This window comes from Callorhinchus milii, unplaced genomic scaffold, assembly GCF_018977255.1.
Source record: "Callorhinchus milii isolate IMCB2004 unplaced genomic scaffold, IMCB_Cmil_1.0 Scaffold1, whole genome shotgun sequence".
NCBI lineage: Eukaryota > Metazoa > Chordata > Chondrichthyes > Chimaeriformes > Callorhinchidae > Callorhinchus > Callorhinchus milii.
The window spans coordinates 79797181-79810352 of NW_024704742.1; positions in this window are offsets into that span (position 1 = coordinate 79797181).

Here is a 13172-nt window from a genome sequence, read left to right on the forward strand (position 1 = left end):
CACATTTGATCCGCTCAGTACTAATTAACTGCATGAAAATTAATAACTGCATTTCCAACATGAACCAGGGGTGTTACAATGTAAATTACATAAGTGTATACCTCATAGATAAGATCAGTTTTAAGATCAGTTTTTAAGGTTTCCCCAATAAATATCTTTATTTGGTGAAAACCGATTGGTAAAAGCAGAATATAGAGAATATTCTTGGGGCCTTAAGTGCATAACATGGCCCCAAAATATTTGCTTTTATTACTAGTGATCAAAAAGTGAAGGACTCTGTTTGGCATTGTGTGGTGGTATTCTCTGACAATCTTTAGCATGAACAGAATATGTCAATTTTTATTTTTGGTCAGCTGGATGTCTGACACATGCGGAAATCTATCACCATGCTTAAGAGTATCAAACCAAACCAAACCCTGCACTCCATCCAGAAAATATCATTCAGTGGCAGAATTTTGTTTTACAATTTTTCACCAAACCATTTTTCCCTCTATTTTTTGCCAATTTTGGCACGAAAAATAATGTTTCACTCCACCAAACCTCCCTCCCCAAAAACAAATTATATACCCAGGATTTTATTTTATGGATAAAATAACATTATTACAGTAATCCTTAAATATAGATCAGATTTACTGCTGGGTTATTTTTATTGTCATGGTTAGTATTTGGTTGAATACAACTTTTAGAATATTCTTTAAACTTACCTATAAATCCGATTATGGTATCTTTTCCCATCCAATGACATTTCTACAGAAAGGCTTCCTGATCTCCTGGAATCTCCAATCCCAACTATGATGGCATCGATGAAATGTTCCTATTAAGAGAATGTGTAAAAACATATATTGTAATGACATTGAAATGGAAATTTGTTTGAGAGAAGCTTCTTTATTTGGAAACAGTGTGCGGAGGAGACACTGCTGAGTCATGTGCATTTGGAAGACTTGCTGGGTGAAATCTGTGCTTTCTTAAGGAGTGCCATCTTTATCTTTTGTGCTTGAGCTGGGCTGAGAAGGGCACAAATCCTGGTCTGGTCCAGGGCCAGGAATTAGGAAGCCTAGTCCACTTGGTTGGACTGAAGTTGGTTAATGGTGAGAGCAATGGAGGAATTGCACGTGTCCTGATCTGTAAAAGGGGTGGCAGGCACCAATTGCCAACCCAGGTGCATGCTTCTCCCCATGGTTATTGTGATGTGATCCTGCTTGTCTCCCCTAAGATTAAACATGTGACATAATGGAAGTCTCCATGTGTCTGTGTCTGCCTAGCTCAAGGGTCTATGCTACAATACACTCTACAGTAAAGTCCTCAAAGGACTTCAAGGTGTTTCAATGATGTGATGAGGCACTATATCAAATACAAGAACATCTTATTAGTAGCACTAGTAATGAAAACCATTGGGGTCAGTGTGGTTGTACAAACTTGTGCCAGGAATAATTGGTTCTTCAGAATCAGCAGGTTTGAGCAGACCATTTGGTGCTGCAAGTGTTGCTAAGCATGATAGACAATCGCAAGCCCAATGTAACAGATTTGACCAAAAAATGTTGACTATGGACTGAAAATTCCTCTCAGTGTTGCCATTTTAAGGTAATTGCTTAGTCCTGCACTTCAGTGGAGTGTGAACAAGGTGAGTCACATTCTAGCTAGCAATCCACAACCTTGTATTGGGGCACCCATGAAAATTGTAACACCCTCCAAGCAGTGTAACACTTCCAATAAGATAGATGAATCAGGCCTGTGATAGAACATCACAAAGGATAAATAATAATAATAATAATCCTTGCATTTGATATAGCACTTTTCACATCTTCTCGATGTCTCAAAGCGCTTCACAGAATAGACTGTAAAGTGAATTGACTGTATATAATAATAATAATCCTTGCATTTGATATAGCGCTTTTCACGTCGGGAGGACGTCCCAAAGCGCTTCACAGAACACACTGTAAAGTGAATTGACTGTATATTTGTGGGCGAACGTGCAGCCAATTGCTCACAGCAATGTCCCACAAACAGTCGTGGTTTGAAATAACCAATTTATTTTTTGAGGGATTATTATCAGGCGTGTGGAGTAAGGAAACTTGCCCAAGATTTCACCCTGCCAGGAATCAAACCCTGGTCTCTCATTTGCAAAGCGAGTGCTCTAACCACTGAGCTACAGGACTCCTGTATAACAAGTCCTAAAAAACGTATGGTGCAATGTTTAGCACCAAGAGATTTTAAAGTACTATACTTACCTGCAATAAGTCAATGTTAATGGATATATCTGGCTCAGCAATGCTTTTAGCTTCTCTCTGGAGATTTTGAGCTGATGTACTTTGCCACCAGGTCTCTTGGTTCCCGTCCACCATGGCAGTGGGTGGATGGGCCAGCTCAGGATTACTATTTAAAGGATAAACATTAAGATTCATATTGTTTTCAGGTTTGAAAAGGACATAACAGCTGTAACCTAACGCAAGCAAACAAAATGGTTTAAGAATGAAAATATACAACAAAATATAGATTGTAAAGCAATTGTAATATCAATATTTCTCAATTCATCTGTTTTGTTTGTCAACAGAATGTGTTGGTTTATAGTTTCAACATTTACTTGCAATGAAAAGAGTTTATTATCTCCCTTTACGGCAATTTTGCACATCCTAACATGCTCACTGCTCACGATGCTGTTTTAAGGTGTGTGTTTTGCTCAGGTGGTTGGACTCTGCCTGAGAAGGTTGTGGGTTCGAGCTCCCTGTCAGGACTTGAGCTCATAGACTGAGCTGACAGTCCAGTACAGTGCTGGGGGAGTACGTTGTTGGAGCTGCTATCCATTAAAGGAAACATTGTGCCATTGTACCCAAACACTTTGCAAAGGAAACCAAGTCTCTCGTTGTGTCTTTGTCAAGATCTTCTAAATGAATTGTTATTCACTTTATGGATATTTGGACCTTTCTGTATGCAACACGACTGATATTTTTGACAACAAGTCCAGTCACTTGTCATTGCATTTCAGTTGTGAAGTGTTTTTGTTTGTTTCGGCATGACAATGCACTATAAACGTACAAATGTTTTCTTTTTTCTTAATATTTTCCAACCGTCAGTATCCTACCCCAAAAGATATTTAGCAATTTTATAAAATAAACGTTCTGAAAAATGCCTGAAAAATGCATTGGCAATGACTTGAGTTATAGGAAATACATGTAAAATAGATCAGAATCCATTCAACAACAACAAAATTACATTTGTATAGCGCCTTTCACGTGGGGAGGATGTTATTATTCATGTTATTATTCAATCAATAACATTCATTCCGTTCATAGGTAGTAAATATTTAACCAATGGAGTGGAAATGGGCTTCACTTCAAGTTTAATTCCACCAAAATTCTTTGTCAAACTGTATCCTCTGAGTGATGGGGAGACAGTGCAGTCAGGCGAGGATGGGGGTGATAGGATCAGACGAGTACAGAAGCCCACTGTGCCATTCAGGCCCAACGCAATCATTTTTATCTTACTACATAAATGCAAGGTAGTGACAGCACAACGGTACATTGACAGTAAACATCTCTTTACAATCTCGAGCCAATGGAGCAATTAATTTCGTACACACGTCATTTCAATTGCACACCCGATCACTGCAACAAAGAAGAAGCATCTCCTTCTGTCCCCATTTCATTGAGGGCAGACACTCCCTCTTCCACCAAACAAAGAACATTGTTTTCCTGATCCCATTGTTCAACCACAATCCAAAAATGAGTTCAGAAATGAACCATGGACGTATCATTTTCAGGTCAATGAGACGCCTGGCTCAGTTTGCTAAAATGCAGGGCTTATTATACCTGTTGTCGCAAGTTTGAAGTTCCCTCTGTCCTGCTCTCAGGTAGAACTGGTAGTGTGAGTAGAAATATTCCGGATCAAGACCTTCCCCACACATGCTCGAGGCGGTCACTGGTTTGTTTAGTGCCACATTCACCGGACTCGATGTAACTTTAATGCAGGATCCTTTCAGGATAAAGCAGTACAGAGCCACAGTTACTACAGCCAGCATTTTATCTTCCAGTATTTTAATAGCAAAGCAAGCAGTCAGATATGGTCATAATAAAATCTGTTCAAATTTATTTTCCTTCAGGCCAGCGGTGTCAGACAGACAGGCAATGACTGAACGCTGATTTGAGGGATAATCCTGACAGGCTGTTAAATTGGATTTGGCAGCTTTAAACAGGTGGGCAGTAGGTCTTATCCAGATGGCTTGTGGTTACTTCAACTCAGCGCAATAATGTAACAGCTCTGCAATTAATATATTCCCTGCATTTGTTTTCTTTGCAGTTGATATAGTGCTTTATCATGTCTTCAAGACATCTCCAAGATCTTCACAAAATACACTGTAAAGTGAATTGACTGTGTTTTGGTGGGCAAAATGCAGCAGCCAATTGCGCAGAGCAGTGTCCCACAAACAGTCAATCACCAAATTATTATTATTTTATTTACTATTTTTTGAAGGGATTATTACCCCCAGAAATTAAGAAACACAATATGAACTTTTAGGGTATGATATGCAGGTTGTCAATGTTACACCTTTGTAAAATTAAAACCTGTAAAAATTCAAACTCTGTACTTGTGGATTAAATTTTTTGTTTGACATACCACTCCTGTCCGACCCTCCCCCGCACCCCCCACCCATGTTAATAAGTTCACATTTGGGGTACATTTATTTCAACATATATCCTTTCCAAAATTGAATTGATTTGAATGATGCTGACCAAAAATATGGCAAAATATAAAATTTTAAGAGGGTATTGTAGGAAGGGGGAGAAGTTTCAAAGTCACGGGCCTTTGGGAAAAAATTAAACAAAGCAGGGAATAAAACTTGGCCAATGTTGACAGGAAGAAAATACTCATCGAAGGTGGTTCACAACTATAAAGACTAACATCATACCCTAGCAACACAAACCAATAGTTCACTAAACCTATTTGCACTGTAAATTCATCTTTTAGGTTAGGGTGGTCCAACTGATGGCCCATGGGCTGATTTCATCCGCGCCCCTCCCCCTCACTCCAGTTCATCAGGCCCACCCACTTCTTTCATAACCTGTAAATGTTATGTTTCTGGAAGGGAAACACAAAAATATTGCTAATGCTGCCCACAGACGTTTCTCAAATAGGTTATCCGGCTCTCATCAGCCAAAAGTTTGGACCATCCTGTTTTAGGTAACAAAAAAGAAACTTCTGCTTCTGTCCTACTATTTGCTATTTTGTATCTCAAATTTTCTCCATTTCAGGACTGTGCATTTTCTTTTCATTTTTGAAATTCTAACATGCACTGGAAGAGATTGCACAACCCCGTCCAAAGTGTGGAACACAAAAATTCGTTAAACAGCATCTAGGGTCTGCTATTCCTCTCTAACAAGCAGTGAAATAACACTGGAGATTGTTGCAGCACTCACCATATGAGCCAGTGTAACAAGCCCATTTGCCACTTCCTGCTATTAGACCCAAAAATATTTTTATGAAGTATTGCCAAAAACATCCATACTCCTGAGCTCCACCAGTACAGACTTGGGCGGAGGCTGCAACTTGGTTCAAGGACCTCACCAGGTCGAAATGACATTGATAAACCACAAAAGCTTCCCTCTCCCGATCAGACAACAGCTCCACATTTTGAAGAGCCTTATAGCTCCTGCACGTAACTTTTTGTCCTGCAAGCAACGTGTTCCAATCACTGCGTTAGCTTCAGGATGTAACAAAAGAATTGTAAATGAGTTGCACAAAAGATTTCTGTATAACACTGTATGTGCTTTAGGAACAGGAATAAAATACTGCTGCCCTCCAGTGGGCACAGTGCAAATGTGCAAATGCACAATACAATTTGCATTCATGTAGCGCAGTTCACACGAGAAGGACATGGCTCGGGTGGGGTGGGTGCTGGGGGGAATAGGGAGCTGAAGAGGGTGAGGAGGAGAACGATAACCGAAAGTGTGATCAAAGAGATACTACGTGAATACTTGACGGCAATGGCGTCCAGATCCAACATGGGTACTAAGGCCCACCTACCCGAGCAGCAGGGAGCCAACGTGGGATTCACCTCCTCGGCAATCGCGGCCATCGTTGACTCTCCTGGTCAACATCCAACCGGAGACCGGCTGCCGCTGTGACGTTACATCCTCCCGCCACCTTTGAATCTCTCAGCCTGGACACACTGGGTTTATAACATTGTCCCCCTCCCCACATGATGACCCTCACCTGTGGGCTAACCATGCCTCACTGACCTCACCCCCTGCCGTTCACTCTTAGTCTCGTGCACATTTTGGCTGCTGCCACTAACCCAAGCTGCTTCCCCAAAATGCTCCCACCTCTGTCCTCTACCCACCATTACTCCCGCTTGGTCCTCCTCTCCCATCGACCTCCCCGACTCCTATCCCCGCTCGACTGTCCCACAGTCTCCCTCTGCTCCAGCCTGCGAATCCTCCCTCGGGCCCACCATGGCAGACACCGCTGGCTGTCTAACAGGAGCCACTCTGACTGCCCTGTCCCCCATTCTCGCCGCAAGGCTCACCAGTCCCTGATCCCCGGGGCCAACCTCTCCTCCCTGATCCACATCCCCACCCCCCCCTGTCAGTCCTCCCCCTTGCCCCCCTCGCCCCCTACATTCCAACAAAAACAAAAACTGTTCCCTCCACATCCGCCTATAAAATGTCTGTTCCCTCTCCAACAAAACACTCACCATCCAAGATCTCATTGTCGAAGCGTACATCGACATTCTGGCCCTCACTGAAACCTGATTCACTCTGGGTAAAACCTTCCCCCTGACAGAGGCCACACCACCCGGTTATATCTTCCATCATACCCTTCGGCCTAACTACCGTGGTGGCAGGGAGGCTCTCATCTCCCGGTCCCTGCTCGGCTTATCCTCTTACTCCTCTGAAACCTTCCCCTGTTTGAGCACCTTACCCTTTATCACCCCACCAACCTTTCCCTCAAAGTCCTCATTAACTATCATCCCCCAAAGCTCCCCTCACCTTCATCCCCAACATCTCCACTCTCCTATTTTCCCTCTCCCTCTGCTCCAAACGCCTCCTCATTCTAGACAACTTCAACCTTCACTTCACCCCCTCCTGCTCTATCTCTGCTGACTTCTCTTCCCTTACCTCTTCCTTCAACCTCTCCCTCCACATCCACTCCACCACCCACATACGCGGTCACCCACTTGTCCTGGTGATCTCTTGGGGCCTCACCATCATGGACCTCACCATCATCGACAAAGCGATCTCAGACCATCACTTCATCTCCCTCGTCATTCAGAACTCTGCAGCTCGTGTACTGTCCCGCACCAGGCTTCGGGACCACATCACTCCTACCCTCGCTCGCCTCCACTGGCTCCCCATCCCCCAGAGGATTGATTTCAAGATCCTCATCCTCACCTACAAGGCCATTCATGGCCTTGCTCCCTCTACCTCTCCAACCTACTATCCCCTACCTACCTGCCCGTACCCTCCGTTCCTCTGGCTCCGGTCTGCTCCACGTCCCCGCCCCAACCGCCCTACTATCGGTGGTCGGGCCTTCAGCCTCTCAGCCCCGAGGCTCTGGAACTCCATCCCCCAGTGCCTTCGCCGCTTCCTCCCTTTCCTCCTTCAAGGCCGGTCTCAAAACCTTTCTCTTTGACCGTGCCTTCAGCTCCCCTCTCGACTCTCTTCCTCCTCCTCACTCACTCCCTTCCCTCCCTCTCACCCTGACCATTTCCCCCCTCCTCTCTCCTCCCTTCCCTCCCCTCACCCTGACCATTTCCCCCCTGCTCGGGTCATGACCCAACTGTGCAGCGCCTTGGGACGTCCTCCTGACGTGAAAGGCGCTCTATAAATGGAATCTTGTTGTTGTTGTTGTTAACTCCTCAATCCCTCTCCCCACCCCCATCCAACCCACCTCCATCTCCTACCGCTCCTGGAAAAAAATATCCCCCCCGCACCCCCACTCTCTCAGCTGCCTTGGAGTCAACTGAACACCTTCCCCTCTGGCCTTCCTCCCGCAATGACCTATCCTCCTCGGTCACTCTTCTCCACAGCTCCCTCTCCTCCACTCTCGATTCCTTTGCTCCCCTGTCTTCTTGAACCATCTTCTATTCACGTAAGATCCTGGTACATCAGCCACCTCCGCTCCCTTAAAACATAGATGCCTGCCGCTGAAGGCACCTGGCTTAAATCGAACTTAATAGTCCATCGGCAGATCTGGCTGGACCTTATTAAACCCTACCGCTCCGCCCTTGTCTCTGATAAATTGTCGTTCTACTCCAGACAATCTTGGAGGCCAAGGACAACCCCAGGCTCCTCTTCTCCATCACCAACTGGCTACTCCACCCACCTTCTCATGTCTTGCCCATCGTCATCTCCAATGCCAACTGTGAGGCGCTGCTGGACTTCCTCGAATCTAAAGTCAAGGGAATCTGCTCAGCTGCCTCTGCCCTTCCATCTACTATGCCCTCCCCATCTGCCCCTCCCACCCCACCCCCTACCCATCTCTCCCTCCACACCTACAAACCTGTCTCCCATCCCTGACTGTCCAGCGCCTTGGGACGTCCTCCCGACATGAAAGGCGCTATACAATTATAATTTTGTTGTTTTTGTTAAATTCATTCCAAAAGACTTACCCTATTGGAAAAAGTAATTCAGGATAATATTATGGCTCTGCTTGGCTTAACAGGGGAATGATAAAAGTACTGATTGGAAGATACAGGAGGCATTTGTCTTAACTGTTCACTTGTATCAGTATCTGGGTGTTGTGGTGGACACTAAACACTAACGTTTGGTTAAATGCAGTTCTTTGGGACTGCGTTGAGAAAAGACAAAGTGCACTCTGCCTTTTTAATCTCTTTTTGAAGTTCCCAATGCAGGTTAAGTTTATGGTGTATAAAATGTGTGTCCAGTAATTTTCCCTTGTGGTGTCGAGCTTCTCGCCAAACAATGGTGTGCTTTCCTTTAGTCTATTTGTGAAATCCAGGCTCAAGCAGTAAGGAGGATTTATAGCAAATATGGGAAGCAGCTGCAGGTAGAGTGGGCTCCTACCTACGCTGCCTTGTTGCTGAGCACCGTGGAGGCCCCTCGCATGAGGACCTGGGTTAAACAGCTGTTGCTGAGTAAGCCTGGTATGCAGCATTGGACTTCAACCTCGAGATCATCAAGGTGGCTAGCATGTCACAAGCTGGTCTGTAAAGGTCCTCCCACCACCCTGAAGGCAGATGTCTGTTGAATAGCTGCTAAAGAATGGTGGAATGTAGCTTCACCCCATTGCTACATAGAATTGTAATAACATGCATATTTATAGTGCGCGTCACACAGGATAGCATTTTGAGTGCTGCATCGTGGTAGGTTTAGACATTGAGCAGGACTCACATAAGTGAAAGAGAACGGAAACAAGCCATTCAGCTCAACCAGTCCATTCCACACAAACCTCTCACCGTCCTGGTCTCCTCACCTATATCCCTCTATTCCTTCTCCCTTATGTATGCATCAAGTTTTCTCTGAAATACATTTGTTACATTTGTTTCTTGTTCCTCCTGTTGGAAAAAGGCAGAGGCCCCAGGCAAAAGGCTTTCAGGTGAAAAGCAGAAGTGAGAGTTATGTTGAAAAGAGGGTAATGATGATAATAATAATAATAATCCTTACATTTGGCATAGCGCCTTTCACATAAAAAGGACATCCCAAAACACTTTACAGGATACATTGTATTATGTAATGCTGTTTGATCTTGTGGACAAACACAGCAGCTAACACAGCAACATCCCACAAATAGCCAAGGAGTGAATGATCAATTTTATCTGGGGGATTGTTGGCTAGGACAGGGAGAGAGAAACTCCTTTCTCTTTTCGAACAGTGCCACAGGATCTTTAAATTCCACATGAACAGCAGATGGGGTATCGGTTTAACATCTCATTCAAGACTGTGAACTTAAAGTCCCCTGCGTGGGGCTTATCTGACTGAGAGGCGAGAGTGCGAGTACCTGAGCTGGGCTGATGTGCAAGTTTGCCTGCTGAGTTGGCAGGATAGCATTTAAAGCACTCGAAGACTCAGGAGAAAGTTAAAAGCTCCATTCTGTTGATTCTCTTAGTTTGCAGTTTGTAGTGTTCTCAACGCCAATCAGAATCAGCTCCCCACGTCCACAGTTCTAGCTGAAAAAAACACTTTAAAATCACAAGGTCAGGTTTTGCACGTCAACAAATGGAGCATATTATCAATCTGAACAACTGTTACAGTACTGCTACATTCCCCTTCATTCAATTCTACACAGATGAGCAATGACAGCTTTAACTTCTCCAGTACAATGTCATCCAGATATTGCAGAAGGTGTCAACTTTCATTAAAATGGTTATTTTACAAAAAAAATGGTTTGTCAAACACAGTACAGAATTATTATGTTTAGCCGTCTCATTGCAACACAAACTACCTTTATAAGCACTTCAATGTTACATTCTTGCAAAAAAAATCATGATGCCAGGTACACCAACTTACATTCACGCGAGGTAGTGACCTGGAGTGCTTGATAGTGGTGCAGTCTGACACCGAGCCAGGGGGAGAAGGACAGTGGAGGTGACCGTAAGCACGATCAAAAAGATAGGTCTTTAGGTGAGATTTGAAAATGGACATGGAGGGGGCAAGGAGGCGGGATTGAAGGAGAGTTCCAGAGTTTCAGCGCAAGGTGGCTGAAGATACGGCCACCGATGGTGGAGTGGGTTAGACGAGGGACAAACAGGAGGCTGGAGCCAGCCGAACGGAGGCAGCAGGTGGTGGAGTAGGGGTAAACAGATTGGTTAGGTAGGGAGGTGTGAGGCCGTAAAGGGATTTGAAAAGGAGTAAAAGATCTTGAAATTGATCAGTTCGGTAATTGGGAGCCTGTGGAGCCTGGAAAGGACTGGTGTGATAGGGGTACGGAGTTTTGTGTGGATGCGTATCTGGGCAGCGGAGTTTTGAACTAATTGAGTTTTGTGTATGATGGAGCTGAGGAGCGAGGGGGGCATTGGAATAATCCAGCTGAGAAGTAAAGAAGGCATGAATGAGACTTTCAGCTGCATTGGTTGTGCGGTACGGAGAGAGCAGGCAATGTGCTGGAGGTGGAAAAAAGCAGTCTTGGTCAGAGAATGGATGTGGGGTAGAAAGGAAAGCTGGGGATTGAACCTGATGCCTAAGTTGTTCATGGGTTCGGTGATTCTGAGGGAGAGCCTGGGGAGGTTCAGACTTGCAAGGAGAGAAGACGTTGACAGGAACCATTCAATTACAGGAAATTTCCGCTCATCCAGGTTTTGATATCCGTCAAACAAGCTGACAGGACATCAATGGACTGAGAGTCGCCGACGTAGGAAGTAGATGTGGTTGTCATTCACATACGTGTGGAAGTTAAACCCATATCTGCGCATGACATCGTCGAGAGGGAGCACGTAGATAACGAAAAGAAGAAGACCAGTGATGGAGCCTTTTGGTCACCCACAGGTGAATGGGCAGATGTGGAAGGAAAAAACATTTGCCGAGATGTATTGTTCGCAGGTATTAAGTAGGACTCAAACCATGCGAGTGCAGTCCCACTAAGGTCGATGAGGGAGGAGAGGCAGTGCAGGAGCATGGCGTGATTGACTGTGTCGGACACGGCGGAGAGGTCCAGGAGAGCGAGGTGGTAAAGGGAGGCCTAGTCACAGAGAGAGTGGACGTCATTTGGCCAAACGCTGTCTCTATGCTGTGGGAAGGGCGAAAACTGGACTGGAGGGGTTTGAGTAGGGAGTGGAGGGAAAGGTGTGAGCAAAGTTGATTTGCAACGATACTTTCCAAAACTTTGGCCAGGATAGGCAGGTTTGAGGTGGGTCGGAAGTTTGTGAGGTTGGAGGGATCAAGGGTAGCTTTTTTAAGAAGAGTGATGACATTGTTTTTGAGGGGGAGTGGGCCAGAGCCTGAGGAGAGGGACTGGTTAACTCTCTCAGCCAGCAGTGGGCAGAGGCGGGGGAGTTGAGTGACCAGAAGCTGGATTGGGAGGGGGTCCAGGTAGCAGGTGGTGGTTGTCATCTGGGTGATGGTGAGGGAAAGGGAGAAGGGAGAGATGGGTGATGGTGGGGGAAAGGAGTGTAGATTGGGGGCTGTGGTAGGACGATAGGGTGGTGGTAGGTGACATGGAGATGGGGATGGGCGTGAGGAGGATGCAGCCAGGCGGTGTTATCTATTTTAGAGATAAAGAAGTCCAGGATCTCTTCGCATTTGGCATCAAAAATGAGGATCTAGGGTGCTTGAGAGGTGGCATGGAGGATGTGGTGGGTAGTGGAGAACAGGAATTTGGGGTTGTTTTGGCCTCGAGAATGACCCGTGAATAGTTTGCATTTATAGGAAATGTGGATTTCAATTGAAAACACTTGCACAGTGTATAGAGGCTTACTTGACTCTTGTGCCACAATGGTACATGATTATCTTTGATGAGAAGCATCAGAGGGTAATACATTCGACATTCTGTTCAAAAGTTTAACATTAGCAAAGGGGAGATTCCACATTCCTTTTTACATTTCACAGCACCTGGTAAGGCATTACAACTTTCAAGGATTTGGACTACACTGATAAATAAATTGAAAAGGTATTTAGTAGCTGGGGTTCTTCAAGCCCCTTAGGAATTCATTATTCTTTCCTGGTGTGAAATACATGTCAATTTATTAAATCATTTTCAGATTATACTGTATTAAAAAATATTTTTTTTCCTAAAGAGTGGAACCTAATGGTCCAAAGATTTTCTAGCATTGCCCTGGTCTGGACATTTGCTGATATTATTGTATATTGCTTCCTTAAAGAAATGATGATATGAATGCACATTAATGCTAGATATCTTGATTTTTTATATTGGCAAGATATATTACATTGCAGGTGATGTTGAAATCTTTGAGTGCTTTGAGATGCCCTCCTGATGTGAAAGTGTAAATTGTATTGTATAGTAAATCATCTCAGTTTAGTCAAAACATAATGGCAACAATCACAGAACAAACCTGTTAAAATGAGATCTGAAAGCAAAATGAAGACGACACTCAAAGAAATTGAACATTTTAGTTGTGGCTGATATGTAGACATAGTATGCACTATTTTTTGTGGGTGCAGTGGGAATGCTTTGATCATTATGCTGTGAAGTGAGGGCAATGTATTCATAAATACAAGGGGCTGCATTTGAATGATAATATTTATTGTAGTGTTGATGTGACT